The sequence below is a fragment of the Somniosus microcephalus genome, chromosome 12, assembly GCF_052327205.1.
Source record: "Somniosus microcephalus isolate GS21.2 chromosome 12, FLI_Smic_1.0, whole genome shotgun sequence".
Taxonomy (NCBI): Eukaryota; Metazoa; Chordata; class Chondrichthyes; order Squaliformes; family Somniosidae; genus Somniosus; species Somniosus microcephalus.
In genome coordinates, this window is record NC_140998.1 from 19,016,404 (window position 1) to 19,036,964 (window position 20,561).

At 45.5% G+C, this 20,561-nt stretch overlaps 1 long non-coding RNA gene across 1 annotated transcript in view; it reads right to left on the bottom strand.

Moving 5' to 3' along the window:
* Positions 1 to 14,141: 14,141 nt before the first annotated feature.
* Positions 14,142 to 20,561, bottom strand: part of LOC147109062 (uncharacterized) — a 33,057-nt gene continuing 26,637 nt past the window's right edge. The window contains exon 2 of the long non-coding RNA XR_015080410.1: positions 14,142 to 14,587. This is a non-coding gene — a long non-coding RNA (uncharacterized LOC147109062). The remainder of the gene's footprint in view (positions 14,588 to 20,561) is intronic.

A 20,561-nucleotide genomic window follows, 5' to 3' on the forward strand; every position in this document is an offset into this window, starting at 1 on the left:
AAGTGCTAGTAGGTGAGCACTTTGGTGATAGTGACCATAATATGGTAAGATTTAAGGTGGTCATGGAAAAGGACAGGGATGGACCGGAAATAAAGGTTCTAAATTGGGGGAAGGCCGATTTTAATAGGATAAGGCAGGATCTGGCCAAAATGGACTGGGATCAGCTACTTGTAGGAAAATCCGCATCGGAGCAATGGGAGGCTTTCAGAAGGGAGATTGAGATCATACAATGGCAACATGTTCCCGTAAAGGTCAAGGGTGGTTCCAAAAACCACAGGGAACCTTGGATGTCAGGGGATATACGAGAATGGATTAGGAAAAAAAGGAGGGCTTTTGGTAGATACAAAAGGCTAAAGACGGAGGAAGCCCTAGAGGAGTACAAAAAGTGCAGGGGGATACTTAAAAAAGAAATTAGGAGATCAAGGAGGGGCCATGAAATAACACTGGCGAGCAAAATAAAGGAAAATCCGAAGATGTTTTATAAGTATATTAAGGGTAAGAGGATAACTAGGGAAAAAATAGGGCCCATTAGGGACAAAAGTGGCAATCTGTGTGTGGAGCCGGAAGATGTAGGAGGGGTTCTAAATGAATTTTTTGCATCTGTTTTCACTATGGAGAAGGACGATGTAGACATAGAAATAGGGCGGGGGGACTGTGATATGCTCGAACATATTAACATCGAGAGGGAGGAGGTATTGGCGGTTTTAGCTGGCCTAAAAATGGATAAATCCCCAGGCCCGGATGAAATGTATCCCAGGCTGCTGTGTGAGGCAAAGGAGGAGATTGCGGGGGCTCTAACACATATATTCAGGACCTCTCTGGCCACAGGGGATGTGCCAGAGGACTGGAGAACCGCTAATGTAGTACCATTATTCAAGAAGGGTAGTAGGGAAAAACCGGGGAACTACAGGCCAGTGAGCCTAACATCAGTGGTAGGAAAATTATTGGAAAAAATCCTGAGGGACAAAATTTGTCTCCACTTGGAGAGGCAAGGATTAATCAGGGATAGTCAACATGGCTTTGTCAAGGGAAGATCATGTCTGACTAATTTGATTGAATTTTTTGAGGGGGTGACTAGGTGTGTGGATGAGGGTAACGCAGTGGATGTGGTATACATGGATTTCAGTAAGGCCTTCGATAAAGTCCCGCACAGGAGACTGGTCAAGAAGGTAAGAGCCCATGGAATCCAGGGTGCCTTGGCACATTGGATACAAAACTGGCTTAGTGGCAGAAGGCAGAGGGTGATGGTCGAAGGTTGTTTTTGTGACTGGAAGCCTGTGGCCAGTGGGGTACCACAGGGATCGGTGCTGGGTCCCTTGCTGTTTGTGGTCTACATTAATGACTTGGATATGAATGTAAAGGGTATGATCAGTAAGTTCGCGGATGATACAAAAATTGGTAGGGTGGTAAATAGCGAGGAGGGTAGCCTCAGTCTGCAGGACGATATAGATGGGTTGGTCAGATGGGCGGAACAGTGGCAAATGGAATTTAACCCGGAAAAGTGTGAGGTGATGCACTTTGGGGGGACTAACAAGGCAAAGGAATACACAATGAATGGAAAGACCCTAGGCAAGACGGAGGGTCAGAGGGATCTGGGTGTGCAAGTACACAGACCCCTGAAGGCGACGGAACAGGTGGATAAGGTGGTAAAAAAGGCATATGGGATACTTGCCTTCATTAGCCGAGGCATTGAATATAAGAGCAAGGAGGTTATGATGGAGCTGTATAAAACACTAGTTAGGCCACAGCTGGAATACTGTGTGCAGTCCTGGTCGCCACACTACAGGAAGGATGTGATCGCGTTAGAGAGGGTGCAGAGGAGGTTCACCAGGATGTTACCAGGGCTGGAGCGCTTCAGCTATGAAGAGAGACTGGGCAGATTGGGTTTGTTTCCCTTGGAGCAGAGGAGGCTGAGGGGGGACATGATTGAGGTGTACAAAATTATGAGGGGCATAGATAGGATGGATGCTGAGGAGCTTTTTCCCTTAGTAGAGGGGTCAATAACTAGGGGGCATAGATGCAAGGTAAAGGGCGGGAGGTTTAGAGGGGATTTGAGAAGGAACTTTTTCACCCAGAGGGTGGTTGGAGTCTGGAACTCACTGCCTGAAAGGGTTGTGGAGGCAGAAACCCTCACAACATTTAAGAAGCATTTGGATGTGCACTTGAAATGCCATAGCATACAAGGCTACGGGCCAAATGCTGGAATATGGGATTAGATTAGACAGGGCTTGATGGCCGGCGCGGACACGATGGGCCGAAGGGCCTCTATCCGTGCTGTATTACTCTATGACTCTATGACCTGAGGGCCTTTTGAGTCCTTGCTGACGTACGGCCCCACAGGTATCGGTTGCTGCAATGAGTGGAAATTCCCTGCACTCGGAGTGGCTTGGTTTAGCCTTTGCATCTTCACCTCCGCTCACCACACACGGTCCGTTCTGGATGCTTACTGGGGAATCTACTGTGACGTTGCTCCTGGTAAGTCGGAGGACGTGTAAAACAATATTTTTCTGCTGCTGAGCTGTGGGGGGTGTGTGTCTCTCTTTAAGAGTTTAACTGATGAGTAAACCTTGGGTATGTCTGAAGTTTCCAAATTACAGTCTTTATTTATACTTTGTTTCAAGGCACTTGTGCCAGATATTGTGACAGGCACATTAAATGTAATGGACAGGAAGTGTTTGCACACTTGAAGTTTTAATGAAGTAGATGGATTGATATGTGTGACTCATCAGTAACTGAGTTAATTATCTAGCCTCTTATTCGTTAGTCATTCGACGTAAACATGTAATTTAATTATTACAGCCATACTGATGCCTTGCGCAAATGACCATTATTCATATATGAGCCTTGATGATGAGTTCGGATAGGCTATTCAACCACAGGAGCATTGCAGGTAACTCAATCCTGTCCGTGTCCAATGTCGGCGCACACACAGTTTTTAATGGAGGTAGTGGATAGCAAACAGGAACAGAACTGGTTTCGCTCCCCTCACCCAGAGTCAACTGTTGCTCTACTCGCATCATGCCAGGAACATGGGGACAACAGGAGGAGGCCATTCAGCTGCTCGAGCCTGTCATTCAATTAGATCATGGCTGATCTGTACCTCGAATCCATTTACCCACCTTTGCTCCTTATCCCTTGATACACTTACCTAATAATAATCTATCAATCTCAGTCATTAAATTTCAATTGACCCAGCATCCCAGAAAGTTAGCATGCAGATACAGCAAGCAATTAGGAAGGGAAATGGCATGATGGCCTTTATTGTAAGGGTTTTGGAGTTCAAGAGTAAGGAAGTCTTACTACAATTGTTACAGGGCTTTGGTGAGACCACACCTGGAGTACTGTGCACAGTTTTGGTCTCCTTATCTGAGAAAGGACATACTTGCCTTGGAGGCGGTGCAACGAAGGTTCACTAGATTGATCCCTGGAATGAGAGGGTTGTCTTATGATGAGAGATTGGGCCTATACTCTCTGGAGTTTAGAAGAATGAGAGGTGATCGCATTGAAACATAAAAGATTCTGAGGGGGGATTGACAGGGTAGATGCTGAGAGGTTGTATCCCCTGGCTGGAGAGTCTAGAACTAGGGGGCATAGTCTCAGGATAAGGGGTCGGTCATTTAAGACTGAGATGAGGAGGAATTTCTTCACTCAAGGTTGTGAATTTTTGGAATTCTCTACCCCAGACAGCTGTGGATGCTCAGTCATTGAGTATATTGAAGGCTGAGATAGATAGATTTTTGGACTCGTGGGGATGGGGCGGGAAAGTGGAGTTGAGGTCGAAGATCAGCCATGATCTTACTGAATGGCGGAGCAGGCTCGAGGGGCTGTGTAGCCTACTCCTGCTCCTATTACTTATGTTCTTATATTTACTGTCTTTAATGTTGGAAAAACACATCCCAAGGTGCTTCAAAGAGCCATAAGGAAGAAAGGGACGCTGAGCCAAAGAAGGAGATCTTAGGTGGGGTGACTAAAGGCTTGGTCAATGAGGTGGGTTTAAAGAAGTGTCTTAAACATAGAAACTAGGAGCAGGAGTAGGCCATTCGGCCCTTCGAGCCTGCTCCGCCATTCAATGAGATCATGGCTGATCATCCAAATTCAGTACCCTGTCCCTGCCTTCTCCCCATATCCCTTGATCCCTTTAGCCTCAAGAAATATATCCAACTCTTTCTTGAATATATTTAATGAACTGGCCTCCACTGCCCTCTGTGGCAGAGAATTCCACAGGTTCACCACTCTCTGGGTGAAGAAATTCCCCTCATTTCAGTCCTAAATGGCTTACCCCTTATCCTTAGACTATGACCCCTGGTTCTGGACTCCCCGGCCATCAGAAACATCCTTTCTGCATCTAGTCTGTCCAGACCTGACAGAATTTTATAGGTTTCGATGAGATCCCCTCTCAATCTTCTAAACTCCAGTGAGTACAAGCCCAATCGACACAATCTCTCCTCGTACGCCATTCCTGCCATCCCAGGTATCAGCCTGGTGAATCTTTGCTGCACTCCCTCCATGGCAAGAACGTCCTTCCTCAGGTAAGTGTAGTGTATGTACCTTTAAGAGAGAACTACTTTTACAGCTCCTGTATACTGCAGTACCGGCAGTGACCACACCTATATATAAGCCTTGAGCATGCCTCTGTACCCCAGTCTTGAGACTACCCTACTCCAGTAAATACCTGTTGATTGTTAAGTTACAGCATCCGTGTGGTTATTGAAAAACATCATACTCTCAGAATCACGGATCTAACAGTGGCGACGAGTGTCGATCCGAATCTACCTGCAACTCTGCATTTCCCTTCGAGGATTTGGTCCGGGAGGGCGGTGGAAGAAAGTCGAGGCCAGAAACACGGGCGTCGACCACGAGCAACCGCCCAGTCGTCCGGCAGAGAGTGAACATCGCAGGGGAGGCTGTGGAGAGCCGGGCTTGGATCCCCAGCCACGACGATCAGCAATAGACTGACGACAGGTACAGCACAGACCCTTCCCGGACAGCGGCGGCTGGAGCCGACCGACGGCGGAGAGAAAGCCGAGCAGCGTCGACGGGGTAAGACAGAGGGTGAAGCGCACAGGCCGCAGCCGGGGGTTGAAAACCGAGTGGCGTCGAGGAAAAACAAAACGGAGAGAGAGAGGGTAAAGCAACAGCCGGGTTCAGGACCGAGCGGCGGAAACGAGAAAGGCGCACAAAAAAAAGAATGCGCAGAGCACAGCCAGGGCTCAAGGGCTGAACAGTGTCCGCGGGGAGAAGAAGGGAGAGCGCGGGAGATGCCATTGAGCCGCGGAGAAGAAGGAAGAGCGCGGGAGACACCATTTTTAGAAGCCGCAGCGGAGAAGAAGGGCGAGCGCGGGAAGGAAGGAAAGCGCGGGAGACGCCATTTTGTGCCAGCGGAGAAGAAGGGGAAGCGCGGGAGACGCCATTTTTGACAGTTAAATCACACCCAGGGATGCAGAAGAGTGGCAGTATCTCTACGTTCGACAATGAAGTCGAAGATTGGGCGACATATGTGGAACGTATTGAGGTGTACTGCAGGGCGAATGAAGTGCCAGATGCTAGGAAAGCACTGGTTTTGTTAAATTCCATGGGTGCAAAAACTTATGACTGCAAAACCTAATAACCCCAGAGAAGCCTGTGAACAATAATTTCAAAAGCACAGTAGAAATCCTACAAGACCACTTAAACCCCACACCGCTGCTGATAGCAGAACGATTTAAGTTCCATAAAAGGAACCAACACAAAGACGAAAGCAATGCTGAGTACCTAACGGAACTGTGCAAGCTATCGAAACACTGCCAGTTTGGAGCGGGACTAGCAGATACGTTAAGGGACAAGTTTGTGTGTGGGCTGCAAAGTGAAGGAACCCAGAAACGGCTTCTATCAGAAAAGGATCTTACGCTGGACAAGGCTTTCAGTATGGCAGTATCACACGAAGCAGCCGCAAGGGGCGCTGCAGAGATACAACGGAGACCGCAAGAATATGGCACCAATGAAATGTCCTATGGAACAGGGAAGTGCTATCGCTGCGGCAGAACAACACATGACCAGAAGGATTGTTGGTTCAAGGACCAAGTGTGCAGACAGTGTGGAAAAGCAGGACACATAGCAAGAGTCTGCAGGTCTGGGAAGAAAACCAACAGTAAGAAATCTCCACAGGAGAAGTACAAAAAGGTACACCAGGTGATGGACAGTAGTTCAGACGAACAGAAAAGTGACACAGACTCCGGAAGCAAGGAGCTGGGTTGTCTGAAACTACATAAGGTAACCAAAATGGAGGATCACCAGACTATCTGGGTTACACTCAAGATAGACGGAGTCTAAGTGAAAATGGAATTGGACACAGGATCAGCCCTAACAGTCATAAACCAAAGGGACTACAAGCGGCTATTTTCACATATACCCTTGAAAGCTACAGAGATTGTCTTGAAGACATACACGGGGCAAAAAGTCTACCCCAAAGGAAAAATAAGGGTGAAAGTGATATATAAAGGCCAGGAAATACCTAAAATGGATATATATGTATTGCCAGATGGAGGACCACCACTGCTAGGACGTGAATGGATCCGGAAGATACAATTAGATTGGCATTCCATACAGGCACTGAAGGTTGAGGCCAAAAAGGATGACGACGTCACACCTGGACGACTGTCAAAAATGCTAACTGACGCAAAAGAAGTGTTCCAGTCACTGCCTGCCACTCGGAAAATGACCAGTTTATTCCAACTCTTTGCTTTCTGTCCGCCAACCAGTTCTCTATCCAAGTCAATACCTTGCCCCCAATCCCATGTGCCTTAATTTTGCCCGCTAATCTCTTATGTGGGACCTTATTGAAAGCCTTCTGGAAGTCCAAATACACCACATCCACTGGTTCTCCCTTATCTATTTTACCAGTTACATCCTCAAAAAATTCCAGTAGATTAGTCAAGCACGATTTACCTTTTGTAAATCCATGTTGACTTTGTCCGATCCTGTCACTGCTTTCCAAGTGCTCTGCTATTACATCTTTTATAATAGAGGAGAGGCAGGAAATTCTAGGCCTGGGACCTAGGCGGCTGAAGGCATTGGCCGCCAGTGGAGTGGGGAGGGATGCACAAGAGGCCAGTGTCAGAGGATGTGATCAGATCATGGAGAACCTTATCTTCAATACCCCTAAAGTTTTTGAGGAAGGAACCATAATGATACGCGATCTCTGTTGTGGTTAAGTGTTGAGAGGACTTCATGGGGCAAGGAAGACAAATTCCTCTGGGGCTGGAATACAAAGGGGAGGAAGTTATTCTTTGTCTAGAGCCTTGGTCAAACCCCATGTGGAGTACTGCGTTCCGCACCTCAGGAAGGATATATTGGCTTTGGAGGGGGTACAGTGCAGATTCACCAGAATAATACTGGGGCTAAAAGAGAATTTCCACACACACAGATGGATTGGATTATTTTTTGTTGTTGGTGGAGCAAGCTCGAGTGGCTATATGGTCTACTCCTACTCCTGCTCCTAATCCTTATGTTCTTATCCACAGACATTTGAGAAGAGGGTTCCAGATTTCTACTACCCTTTGTGAAAAATGCTTCTGATTTCACTCCAGAAAGGCCTGGCTCAAATTTGAAGATCAGGTCCCCTCGTTCTTGATTTCCCAAACAGGAGAAATAGTTTCTCTCTCTCTCTCTCTCTCTCTACCCGGGCTCGTGTGGAGCATGAACACCAGCATGAACCTGTTGGGCCTGTTTCTGTGCTGTAAATACTATGCACCCTACTGAATCCCTTTATCATTTTAAACATCTCAATTACCCTTCAACCTTCTAAACTCATGAATACAAGCCTAGTCTATGCAACTTGTCCGCATAATTTAACTCTTTAAGCTCCGGTATTATTCTGGTGAATCTGTGCTGCTCCCACTCCAAGGCCACTCTGTCCTTCCAGCCAAGATCAACCGGCTTTGCGCGGACCATAAGAACATAAGAAATAGGAGCAGGAGTAGGCCATTCGGCCCCTCGAGCCTGCTCCACCATTCAATAAGATCATGGCTGATGATCTACCTCAACTCCACTTTCCTGCACTATCCCCATATCCCTTGATACCGTTAATATCCAAAAATCTATCGATATCTCTCTTGAATATACTCAATGATTGAGCCTCCACCACCCTCTGAGTGAAGAAATTTCTCATCATCTCAGTCTTAAATGGCCGACCCCTTATTCTGAGACTGTGACCCCTGGTTCTAGACTCCCCAGCCAGGGGAAACATCCTCCCTGCATCTACCCTGTAAGCCTTGTAAGAATTTTGTATGTTTCAATGAGATCACCTCTCATTCTTCTAAACTCTAGAGAATATAGGCCTAGAGAATATAGGCCTAGTCTACTCAATCTCTCCTCACAGGACAATCCCCCCATCCCAGGAATCAGTCTGGTGAACCTTCGTTGCACTCCCTCTATGGCAAGTATAACCTTCCTTCGGTAAGGAGACCAAAACTGTACACAATACCCCAGGTGTGGTCTCACCAGGGCGCTATATAATTGCAGTAAGACGTCTTTACTCTTATACTCAACTCCTCCTGTAATAAAGGCCAATATACCATTTGCTTTCCTAATTGCTTGCTGTACCTGCACGTTAACTTTCAGTGATTTGTGTACAAGGACACCCAGGTCCCTCTGAACACCAACATTTCCCAATCTCTCACCATTTAAAAAATACTCTGTTTTTCTATTTTTCCAACCAAAGTGGATAACTTCACATTTCTTCCATCTAGCTTTGTATCATCAGCAAACTTGGATATATTACATTTGGTCCCTTCATCGAAATTATTGATGTAGATTGTGAATAGCTAAGGCCCAAGCACCGATCCTTGCGGTACCCCACTAGTTACAGCCTGCCAACCCGAAAATGACCCGTTTATTCCTACTCTCTGTTTTCTGTCTGTTAACCAATCCTCAATCCATGTCCCCAATCCCATGAGCCCTAATTTTGTTTAATAACCTCTTATATGGCACCTCATCGAATGCCTTCTGAAAATCCAAATACACCACATCCACTGGTTCCCCCTTATCTATTCTGCTAGTTACAACCTCAAAAAACTCTAAATAGATTCGTCAAACGTGATTTCCTTTTCATAAATCTGTGTTGACTCTGCCCAATCCTATTATTATTTTCTAAATGCCCTGTTACCATGTTCTTAATAATAAATTCTAGCATCTTCCCTATGACTGATGTCATAAGAACATAAGAAACGGGAGCAGGAGTAGGCCATTCAGCCCCTCGAGCCTGCTCCGCCATTCAATAAGATCATGACTGATCCAGTCTTGTCCTCAACACCACTTTCCCGCTCTCTCCCCATACCCCTTGACTCCCTTGTAGTTCAAATATCTGTCAATCTCCGCCTTGAATATATTCAGTGACTCCGCCTCCACAGCTGTCCGGGGTAGAGAAATTCAAAGATTCACGACCCTCTGAGAAGAAATTCCTTCTCATCTCCGTCTTAAATGTGCGACCCCTTATTCTGAGACTGTGCCCCCGAGTTCTAGATACCCCCCCACCAGGGGAAACATCCTCTCCGCATCCACCCCGTCAATCCCCCTCAGAATCTTATATGTTTCAATAAGATCACCTCTCCTCATAGAACAATCCCACTCATCTCCACTGTAAAAACATCCCAAGGCGCTTCACAGGAGCATTACCAGACACAATTCTGACACCGAGTCACAAAGAGAGATATTAGGAGGTGACCAAAAGTTGGGCCAAAGAGGCAGGTTTGAAGGAGGAGAGAGAGGCAGAGCGGTTCAGGGAGGGAATTCCAGAGCTGAAGGAAAGAAGTCCATTATTAGTTTCTAATGTATTTATAGAATGGAAACCATTAGTTACCGGTACATTAAAGGAAGTGCAAGGTTCGTTTCTAATGTATTTAAAGGAGCTACACGACTAGTCACTACCGTATCTAAAGGAGGGACATATTAGCTATTTGTCTATTTTAAAAGGTCTTCTCTTCTTAGGCAGTCCCTCGGAACCGGGGATGATTTGCTTCCACATTAAAAATGAGTTCGCAGGTGACTGATGAGTCCAATACGGGACCTACAGTCTCTGTCACAGGTGGGGCAGGCGGTGGTTGAAGGGGCGGGTGGGTGGGGTGCTTGGGTTGACGTGCGCTCCTTGCGCTTGGCTTTCGCTTGCTCCCGGCGAAGAGACTCGAGGTGTTCGGCGCCTTCCCGGATGCTTCTCCTCCACTTTGTGCGGTCTTGGGCCAGGGATTCCCAGGTGTCGGTGGGGATGTTGCACTTTTTCAAGGAGGCTTTGAGGATATCCTTGAAGCATTTCCTCTGCCCACCTGGGGCTCTCTTGCTGTGTCGGAGCTCTGAGTAGAGCGCTCGTTTTGGGAGTCTCGTATCGGGCATGCGGACGATGTGGCCCGTCCATCGGAGCTGATCGAGCGTGGTCAAAGCTTTGATGCTGGGGATGTTGGCCTGAGCGAGAACACTGACGTTGGTGCACCTATCCTGCCAATGGATTTGCAGGATCTTGCGGAGTCAGCGTTGGTGGTAACTCTCCAGTGCTTTGAGGTGCCTGCTGTACATGGTCCATGTCTCTGAGGCATACAGCAGGGCGGGTATCACTGCTGCAAAGAGGTAAACTGTTGGTCACAGCTCCTACTGGAATGAAACGGGCCCCCTCTTCCTGTCTGTCGGCTGCAAGAGTCCGCTGTGAAATAAACCTGGGCAGCTGACTCTTCATGAAGAGACTCCAGAAAGTAAAGATTAATCTCCAGGACACTGCCGCCCAAGGAGAAAAATCATTGGGGCATTTAAAATAAAAAAGAAACTTAAAAAAAAATTATTTAACACACTTGTTTACTAGTTCTAAAAATATTACAGATGGGCGAGGGGAATTAAAATCATCCAATCAGCTGACAGAGTCTATTTGCTGCCCAGTCGGTGTGGGAAGGCGATATGCCACAAGGATGGACATGCCGGGCGACCAGTGGCGGGAGCGTGGGGGCGGGGCAGTTGGACACAGGAAGTCATGTGATTAAAAACTCCAGGAATATGTCCAGAGTTGGCAACCCTACTCTGCATTTCCGATTGGGGCTACTTAATCATTACATTTCCCGAAATGGTAAGTTTCCCATGCTGTAGCACCAACGCTCTTTACTTCAAATTAACAACGACAGCCACACATTCTACAGGAATTTCCAGCTCGGCAGATCACTTATTGCCAGAGACTGGAAGGGCAATTTAATAAATGTGACTGGAAGCCAGGTGCATGACGCACACTAATTTGGGTGTTGAATATAATTAAATATTAGCACAGAATTATATTGGTTTTGTAAAGCTGGATTGTTCACGAGCGCAATGTGTTTAAAATTAAATCAATTTACAAAAACCACTGGGTACTTTCAGATTTTCTTCCATAGTATGGAGCAAGAAGAAACAATGGGGGACATTGCTGATGTGGGAGCTTGCTGTGCGCAAATTGGCTGCTGCGTTTCCTACATTACAACAGTGACTACACTTTAGAAGTACTTCATTGGCTGTAAAGCGCTTTGGGACGTCTGAAGGTCAAGAAAGGCGCTATATAAATGCAAGTTCTTCCTTTCAAGGCCAATGAGATTTGCTTCACGAGTAGGGGATCGAGGGCTATGCTGAGGTGGGTCGAAGAGGCTCGTGCATGTGGGCGGTTCGGGTTGGTGGAACCTACGACCTTTCCCATGTTAATAATTCTTATGTTATTCCTACTTCCTTGGATCAGGTTGGTGCAGTGGTTCCTTGGCTGCCTCTAACCTTTAGCATACTCACAGTGCTGTGGAATGCAAGCGCTTTCATGTCAGGGGTGTCTCTATCACATTAATAGCCCGTACTGATCCCAGTAAAGCTGTTTAGCCCATTCAAAAGTGATAAAATAAATCCCACATGTCAGCAGCGTAACTGGGCTTCGTACAAAGTGTAGCTCTCAACAGAGTCAACTATATACAACATTATTATACAAATCTGAGCTTAACTAGGACTAAAACTTCCCAATGAAGCTTTTCTAATGTGCTAGCTTAGTGTCCCTTACAATATTTCCAGTAATTCCTTTGCATGTTCAGGCATTGCCCCGCCCCCACCCTGAGAAATTTCCGTGTTCCCTTTCAACAACAACTTGCATTTGTCTAGCGCCTTTAATGTAGTAAAATGTCCCAAGGCGCTTCACAGGAGTGTTATCAGACAATTTCTCACCCCTGAGAAATGACCCTGCCTTTGTCCACTCCCTCCACACCCCATGAGAAATTGCACACTGTCTTTTTTTTTTATAAAAGGGTCGCCGCTGCTGTCCTGAAAGCTACAGTTGTGGATAGTGAAATGTACAAGGCTTGATGCAATGCCGCCATCTTGTTACTGCTGAGATCTGTCACAAAATACAGTGTATGGACCTGTTGGGTCTTCTCAACCAACCTTGTACATTAGCAAAAGCATCTTTCTGATTGGTGTAGGTTTATGCAGGTAATTAGGGTTTGTTTGCTCTATTTTCATAGTGCCAGCGGTGGCTCAGAGGGTGGCATTCTCCCCTCTGAGTCAGAAGGTTGTGGCTTTACTCCAGAGACTTGAGCACAAAAATCCAGGCTGACGCTCCAGTGCAGTACTGAGGGAGTGCTGCACTGTCGGAGGTGCCATCTTTCGGTAGAGACGTTAAACCTGCTCTGTCAGGTGGATGTAAAAGAGCCCATGGCACTATTTTGAAGAAGAGTAGGAAAATTCTCCCCGGTGTCCTGGCCAATATTTATCCCTCAATCAACATCACTAAAACAGATTATCTGGTCATTATCACATTGCTGTCTGTGAGAGCTTGCTGTGCGCAAATTGGTTGCTGCATTTCTGACATTACAACCGTGACTACACTTCAAAAAGTACTTCATTGGCTGTAGGGATGTCCTGAGGTTGTGAAAGGCGCTATAGAAATGCAAGTCTTTCTTTCTTTCATATTATAGTATTGAGTGGTATGGCGTTTTAGCATTATATTTCTAGAGCGGGTATGACACTTGAGGTTTAATTTCCACAATCTGATTTGTTTATACGGTTTTGTTGTGATTATTTTTTGCAGTGTTCTGTGTTGCATGCAGGTGGAATGGTTTGCAGGTTGGTATCACCGGTGATGCTGTCGGCTGGTGTCAGAAGCTTTGTCTGTTTACGGCAACCTCAACTTACATAACGATAACTTGCATTTAAATGAAGGGTTCTGATGGAGTAAATAAGGAGGAACAGTTTCCACTGGCAGGAGGGGCAGTAACCAGAGGACACAGATTTAAGGTAATTGGCAAAAGAACCAGAGGGGGAGAAGAGGAGATGCGAGTTGTGATCTGGAATGCACTGCCTGGAAGGGCGACGGAAGCAGATTCAATATAACTTTCAAAAGGGAATTGGATAAATACTTGAGGGGGAAAATGTGCAGGACTATGGGGAAAGAGAAAGGGGGAGTTGGGACTAACGGGATAGTTCTTCCAAAAGAGCCAGCACAGGCACGATGGGCCAAATGGCCTCCTTTGCTGTATGCTTCTATATAGTGCCACTCATGTCTGAATGCTTCACAAGGTGGGATGGGTCGTTGAGCAGGAGATAAGAGAGGGTTGGCGAAGATACCAAAAGCATTGTTTATTAAAATCGAATGTCAAGAGGCTTTTAAAGGGAGACAATTACCAAGGCAAGGTGGTTTTAGTAGCGTTTGAAAGGGTCGCTGACGGAAAGATCAACTTCAGATGTTGGAGTAGGAGATGAACAGTATCCACAGTGGGAGAAGCGGAGGATATGGACTGGGATGTAGTGCTGGAGAAGATTGCGCCAATAAGTTGGAGTGAGGTTGCTGAATGAAAAATCAAGAGTGAGCTCCTTGAATCGGCAAGTTCTCTATGATGAAACTGTAATGGAGGGAACGAGGGGGTGGGGGAAAAGAATCACATCCAAGAAAATTAAAGGAATAACTAAAAAATGATAAGAGGAAGATATCTGAGGAGACGGAGAACCTAAAGACTGCACTGAGTAATTGTCAACAGTATAGCTAAATATCTCCAGCGTATGACACAAGTCCAATAAACTACTGAGGTTAAACTCATGCATGTGCTGTAAATACACGGAAAGAATTAATACAATTATAGTTAGAACATCATCAATATTCCATTGTGATTCCACATGCCACTCGGGGTACATTTAGAACAGATTTTTGTTTAATGCAACATGAAGCGCATTCACATTTCAATGTTACTTCTGTTTCCTTTTCCTGCCAATGTTCTCCCCTCCCTTCCTCTTCTGGAGGGGTTTTCTCCTTGCTGGATGTGTTTCATAGTTGCCAAAGTGACCGATGTTAATAAACTCACTCACTCACTCACACACACTCACACTCACACTCTCTCACTCACTCACTCTTCCCAGCAGGGGTAGGATAATGATCAGGCACAGAAACCCTGGGTGATGGGTTCTTGTTTTTCTTCAGCTACAGCTCAGGGATGCTAAGATCAATTGTAGCATCCCCTACTGCCAGCCTGGCTGGGATCAGCTAACTTAGCACAACCTAGGAACTTAGAATTTTCTGTCCTGTATGGCTGAGTGCCTTTACACACTGGGGAGTCAGCTTCTCATACTTCTGCTAGCTGTCCTGTAATAGAAAGAAGATTTGCTAGAAGTATTCTATACCAGTTCAAACTACGACCATAGAAACCTATCGTCGGTGGTGGGAAAATTTTTAGAGACAATAATCTGGGACAAAATTAATTGGTACTTGGAAAAATATGGGTTAATAAATGAAAGCCAGAATGGGTTTGTTAAAAGCAAATCATGTTTGACTAACTCGAATGAGTATTTTGATGAAGTAACAGAGAGGGATGATGAGGGCAGTGCGGTTGATGTGTATATGGACTTTCAAAAGGTGTTTGATAAAGTACCACATAATAGATTTGTTAGCAAAATTGAAGCCCATGGGATTAAAGGGGCAATGGCTGCGTGGATAAAAAAATTGGCTGAGGAGAAGGAAGCAGAGAGTAATGGTGAACGGTTGTTTTTCAGCCTGGAGGGAAGTATGCAGTGGTGTTTTCCAGAGGACCACTGCTCTTTTTTGATATATTTTAATGACCTGGATTTGGGTATACAGACCATAATTTCAAAGTTTTCAGATGACATGAAACTCAAATGTGGTGAACAGTGAGGAGGATAGTAACGGACTTCAGAAGGACATAGACAGGCTGGTGAAATGGGCAGACACAGGGCAAATGAAACTCAATACACAAAAGTGTGAAGTGATTCATTTTGGTAGGAAGAATAAGGAGGCAATATAAACTAAATGGTACAATTTTAAAGAGGGTGCAGGAACAGAGAGACGTGGAGGTGTACGTACATAAATCTTTGAAGGTGGCAGGACAAGTTGAGAAGGCTGTTAAAAAGGCATACAAGATCCTTGGCTTTATTAATCGAGGCATAGATAAGTGGCAAGTAACATTCATGCCACACAAGTGCCAGGCAATGACTATCTCCAACAAGCGAGAGTCTAACCACATCCCCTTGACATTCAACGGCATTACCATGGCCGAATCCCTCACCATCAACATCCTGGGGAGTCACCACTGACCAGAAACTTAACTGGACCAGCCACATAAATACTGTGGCTACAAGAGCAGGTCAGAGGCTGGGTATTCTGTGGCGAGTGTCTCACCACCTGACTCCCCAAAGCCTTTCCACCATCTACAAGGCACAAGTCAGGAGTGTGATGGAATACTCTCCACTTGCCTGGATGAGTGCAGCTCCAACAACACTCAAGAAGCTCGACACCATCCAGGACATAGCAGCCCGCTTGATTGGCACCTCATCTACCACCTTAAACATTCACTCCCTCCACCACTGGCGTACCGTGGCTGCAGTGTGTACCATCTACAAGATGCACTGCAGCAACTCGCCAAGGCTTCTTTAACAGCACCTCCCAAACCCGCGACCTCTACCACCTAGAAGGACAAGGGCAGCAGGCACATGGGAACATCATCATGGTTCCCTCATAGTCACTGGGTCAAAATCCTGGAACTCCCTCCCTAACAGCACTGTGGGAGAACCTTCATCACAGGGACTGCAGCGGTGCAAGAAGGCAGCTCACCACCACCTTCTCAAGGGTAACTAGGGATGGGCAATAAATGCTGGCCTTGCCAGCGACGCCCACATCCCAGGAACGAATAAAAAAATCATAAAAGCAAGAAAATTATGCTAAACCTTTATAAAATACTGGTTAGGCCTCAGCTGGAGTATTATGGCCAATTATAGGCACTACACTTTAGGAAGGATGACAAGGTCTTAGAGAGGGTGCAGAGATTTACTAAAGTGGTACCAGGGATGAAGGACTTCAGTTATGTGGAGAGACTAGAGAAACTGGGGTTTTTCTCTTTAGAGCAGGGAAGGTTAAGGGATGTTTGTCAGATGTGTTCAAGATCATGAATGGTTTAGATAGAGTAAATAAGGAGAAACTGTTTCCAGTAACAGAAGGGTCAGTAACCAGAGGACACAGACTTATGGTAATTGGCAAAAGAACCAGAGGCTACACAAGGAAAAAAAATTACACAGTAAGTTATGATGATCTGGAATGCACTGCCTGAAAGGGTGGTCGAAGCAAATTCAATAGTAACTTTTAAAAGGGAATTGGATAAATACTTGAAGGGGAACATTTACAGGGGTATGGGAAAGGGCAGGGGGTGTGGGATTAATTGGATAGCTCTTTCAAAGAGCCAACAAAAGACAAAAAAAGAAAGACTTGCATTTATATAGCATTGCGCCTTTCATGACCACCGGACGTCCCAACGCGCTTTACAGCCAATGAAGTACTTTTTGAAGTGTAGTCACTGTTGTAATGTAGGAAAGCACAGGAATAATGGGCTGAATGACCTCCTTCTGTGCTCTATTAAATAATTCTATGATTTGGCCCATCAAGCCTGCACCAGTGTTTTTCTAATCACCTCCTCTAACCCCACACTCCTGCTTACTCCCCATACCCTTTCATATTCCTCTTTCTTGAGCAACTATCCGCTTCAACAATGATGTTAACATTCTAACCATACTCTCTGCGATTAATGTTTTGCTAATCTCTTTAATTCTGTTTTGTAATTGCCCTCTTATCCGTCTCGCTGACCAACGGAAAAAATGTGTCATTATTTACCTTTCATCTTTCCGATGAGACGTTAAACCAAGGCCCTGTCCTCTCGGATGGGATAAAAGATCTCACGGTGCTATTTTGAAGAAGAGCAGGTGAGTTCTCCATGGTGTCCTGGCCAATATATATCCCTCAACCAGCATCAAAAGCCTTTCTACCGTATACAAGGCACAAGTCAGGAGTGTGATGGAATACTCTCCACTTGCCTGGATGAATGCAGCTCCAACAACACTCAAGAAGCTTGACACCATCCAGGACAAAGCAGCTCACTTGATTGGCACTCCCTCTACCACCTTAAACATTCACTCCCTCCACCAGCGGCGTACCGTGGCTGCAGTGTGTACCAGCTACAAGATGCACTGCAGCAACTCGCCAAGGCTTCTTCGGCAGCACCTCCCAAACCTGCGACCTCTTCCACCTAGAAGGACAAGGGCAGCAGACGCATGGGAACACCACCACCTCCAAGTTCCCCTCCAAGTCACACACCATCCTGACTTAGAAGTATATCGGCCGATCCTTCACCGTCGCTGGGTCAAAATCCTGGAACTCCCTACCTAACAGCGCTGTGGGAGTACGTTCACCACACGGGGGCTGCAGCGGTTCAAGGCAGCGGCTCACCACCACCTTCTCGAGGGCAATTAGGGATGGGCAATAAATGCTGGCCTTGCCAGCGATGCCCACATTCCTAAAAATGAATTAAAAAAAATAAAACAGATGATCTAGTTATTACAACATTGCTGATTGTGGGAACTTGTGGTGCACAAATTGGCTGCCGCGCTTCCTACTTTAAAACAGTGGCATCACTTCAAAGTACTTATTTACTGTAAAGCTCTTTGGGGCGTCCTGAGGTTGTGAAAGGTGCTACATAAATGCAGTTTTTAAATTTTTTTATCATAACCCTTCATAATCTTGAAACCTCTATTAGGTGGCACATTAGCCTTCTCAGCACTAGTAAAAATGCCTAATTGCACAAGACTCTCTTCATAACTGTAACCCCTCACTCCTGGTAACATTCTAGTGAACCTATGTTGCACCATTTAATTGCTTTTATATACTTCCTATAATGGGGTGTATACAATATTCCAATTATGGCTTTGTCCAAGTTCAACATTACCTCCTTTCTTTTATATTCTATGTCTCCAGACACAAAACTAAAAATTCTTGCATTTTTATGACCTTATCTACTTGCACTCCCCATCTCTGTAACCTCCTTCAGGCCGACAACCCTCCGACATCTCCGCGCTCCTCCAGTTCTGGCCTCTTGCGCATCCGCCACCATTGGCGGCCGTGCCTTCAGCTGCCTAGGCCTTAAGTTCTGGAATTCCCTCCCTAAATCTCCCCATATCTACACCTCTCTCCTCCTGGTCGCTCCTTGAAACCGACCTCTTTGGCCAAGTTCTTTGGTCACCTGTCCTAATATCTCATTATGTGGCTCGGGATCAAAGTTTGTTTGATCAGGCTCCTGTGAAGCGCCTCGGGACGTTTTACTATGTTAAAGGCGTTTCACAGGAGTGTTACCAAACAAAACTTGTTGTTGAACTGCCGCATGTTAATGATCGGTGTATCTGCACACTAAGTTCCCTCTGCTCCTCTACTCCGTTTAAAATCTTAGCATTTCTGGGAACACTATCGCCTTCAGCTTCTCCACTGACTTGGATGCGTATCACTGTTTCTACATCGGTTGTAGTTTGATAGCCTGGAATTCCCTGACACATTGTGGGAGCTCCATTAAAACAAGGACTACAACGGTTCAAGGAGAAAGCCCACAACCACCTTCTCGGGACGGGCAATAAATGCGGCCTTGTCAACATTGCCCACATCCCAAGAACAAATTTTTAAAAATTATTTGTATTTCTTTTCACTTCTTACTTGCAAAATCTATCACTGCACATTTTTCTGTACTGAACTGCATCTGCCACCTATCTGCCTATGCTGCTAGTCTATCTATGTCCTCCTGCAGTCTTTCACAGTCCTCGTCACAATTTGACACACTCTGCAATTTGATGATATCAGTAAATTTCTATAGTGCTCCCTCAATTCTTAATTCCAGGTCATTTTTGTGGTGTCAAAATAGAACCCTGTGGAACATCACTCACCATCTCTCCAGTTCAAGAAACCATTTGCTTTCTATCTCTCTCCATGTGACCATATTTGTCTAGATTCTGTTTGCCATTATCTTTGCCATAAGTGTCTATGTGGCAATTTATCAAATGATTTTTGAGAATGAATATAAGCCTGCATTTCCTTAATCTTATTCTGTCATTCCTTCGAAGAATTCCAAAAGGTTAGTTTGATGACTGGCCCTGATTAATTTGTGTCTCTTGGAGTTCAGTAACTGAAATAAGACTCATTAGCTTATTTCCTGGCTTATCTCTGTCTCCTCTTTTTGACCAGAAGAGACACACTTAACATCCTCCAGTCCTCAACATAATTTTCCTTTCCATGGAATTTTGGCTGATGAGGGGGTGAATTTCCTTGATGCAGCTCTTGCTCCACCGCCGTAACTTCGCCATAAGTGTGGCATAAACAAAGTTTCTGCTGCACTTTGAGCAAAGTTATGGCAGTAGAGCGGGAGCAGCTCCGAGGAAATTTAAGACCTCATAGTTGGAGCCTCCATTTTTCCTTCCCTGGCTTCCCTCCGGATTTTCGGATATAAACCATTCAGTCCCAGTGATTTGTCCACCTAAAGTCAGGTTCTACAAGCCCAATATCCATCAGTGAAAACTGAGGCAAAGTACCTATTTAGCACCTCTGTGAGTCTCTCTCACTTCACTACACGCTTGCCTCCTTTATTTCTTAGCAGTTCCATCACTACTTTGACTATTCTATTACAAATGTACCAATAGAAGGCTTTTTATTTCATTTTTTCCCTAATTTTCTCTTCGTCTTAGTCTTTCTAATCTGCCTTTTTTTTTTAAAGCTTTATATATTTGTTCTGGCTTTCTTTTTTATCATCTGTCCAAAAAGCGCTAAATGCTTTTTCTTGGTTTCAGATTTAATTTAATCTCCTTACGTTTCCAATGTATTCAACCCTTAAGTACACTCCCTTTTTTGCCTGATTGCAATATATGTGATTTGCATCCTTTCCAACTCCTGTGTAAATATTTCCAATTGTTAATCAATAGTTCTATTTGCCAGTACGATAGCAAAATACTGCGGATGCTGGAAATCTGAAACAACAACAGAAAATGCTGGAAAAACTCAGCAGGCCAGGCAACATCCGTGGAGAGAGAAATAGAGTCAACGGAAGGGGTGTTTTGGGCCCTGGACAGTGGGAAGGGGGGGAGGTATAAGGGCAGGTGTTGCATCTCCTGCGCTTGCATGGGAAGATGCCGGGCGAAGGGGAAGGGGTGCTGGGGGTGATAGAGGAGTGGACTAGGGTGTCTCGGAGGAAGCGGTCCCTACGGAATGCTGAAAGGGGAGGGGAGAGGAAGATGCGTTTGCTGGT